The sequence below is a fragment of the Varanus komodoensis genome, unplaced genomic scaffold (genome assembly GCF_004798865.1).
Source record: "Varanus komodoensis strain SLA01 unplaced genomic scaffold, ASM479886v1 scaffold1257, whole genome shotgun sequence".
NCBI classification, from domain to species: Eukaryota; Metazoa; Chordata; class Lepidosauria; order Squamata; family Varanidae; genus Varanus; species Varanus komodoensis.
Genome location: NW_025335362.1, coordinates 10,300 through 11,825, shown reverse-complemented (window position 1 = coordinate 11,825; position 1,526 = coordinate 10,300).

The window sequence follows — 1,526 nt, the reverse complement described above, 5'->3', positions numbered from 1 at the left end:
GGAACGGGGGCGGTTTGGTTGGGTGTGTGCGTGTGCAGGGGTGCACAGCGGGAGGGGTTCTTTTCGAAAACCCCAAGGAGACTACTTGTGGAACCCACAACAAGTGCGACCACAACAAGTGGGTTGCCCCTTTTCCTTTTTGCAATGTTGATCAGGCTCCAGATCTTACAAGGAAAGAGAGCTATGGAGGGTGTTTTGTACAAGGAAGGAATCCTGATGACGCTAAGGAGAGTTTTCCTTACAGCAACCTAATGTTTGGGGGGGGGCTATGCCCATTTGCTCGCCCCAGGAAATGGTGAGGTTTTTTTATTCTTCTTGCTGTGAGCATAAGCAGTCGTGCTCATCAAGATGAACAAGCATTGATTATTTGATTGTAAAGGGTGCTAGTTCAAATTGCATGTATATGTACTGGATTTCAGACATTTTTGTATTTATGTATGTGGGAAGGGGGTACCATATCTGTAAGAATTTGTGTGATACCATGTTCTCACTGGACAAACGCCATCAGAAGGCACATTTTGCTTTTACCAAGGCAAGCAATGGGTTTGAAGCACTCAAGTTCAACGAGGGGTTTCTCTTGTGTGCGCTTTAGGCATGGGTTGGATTTGATTTCAGCATCTCAGACATTTTTCGTGAGACTGTGCTGAACGGACTTGTGGGGGGGACCAGGCTTGAAAAGGGACAAATGTCTCAACTTTCTCTCCAAGCTAACGTGGTTAACCAGCGTCTGTGAAGAAATGTAAAGGATTTTTTCTAATCCCCCCTGTTTTGTGAGCTGTGCTTTCCAGACACCAGATGAGCTGGAACTGCAAAGGCTGCGATTCCTGTGTTCTGCCTTGCTTTTTGTATCGTCCACGAGGAAGCAAAGGACTAACCAGGCAAACCGTGAGAGGCAAGTCCTACAGCCAAGTGTACAGCTCAGTCCAGAAGCTGAGTGAAGCCTAGACAACGAAATCTCGAAGAATCGCCTCAAAGGGCAAAGCTGATGACTGAACTGGACTTTAGGCCATTGCCTCACCTCACACTGCTCCCACCTTGCAAGGCAGGCTAACCCAAGTCTGCTGACCAAAAAGGGATGGAGCCTTAGACAGGGTATTCATCATCGTGGGGGTCTCAGCCCCAATGAGGATGATCTCTTTGGGTCAATGGGTCAAAAGGAGGGGCCTAGGGAGCAAAGGAGCCAGGCCTCAGAATCGATTGGGTAACAGCACTGCAAAGTGCAGGGGAGCAAGTTGGAGGTGAGAGCTGGCTGGCACGGAGTTCCTTGCAGCCAAAGGAGGGGGCAAAGAGATCAAGGGGTTTGACCCAGACAATCCCCATCTGAGCTGCAGGGATCGAAGCTGCTTCCGGAGAAAGAGGAAGCACCCGGAGTTACCAGAACTGGCTGATTTGTTTGGTTGCTCACAAAAGGGGGGAACTGTTGGAGAAATATGAAATTCCGGGCAGAGGGGGGTTGCTCATATGCACCTCTGTGCTAACGTCAGATCTCTGTTGGTTCAAGAGGATGGGGACTGGTGGCTTGTACA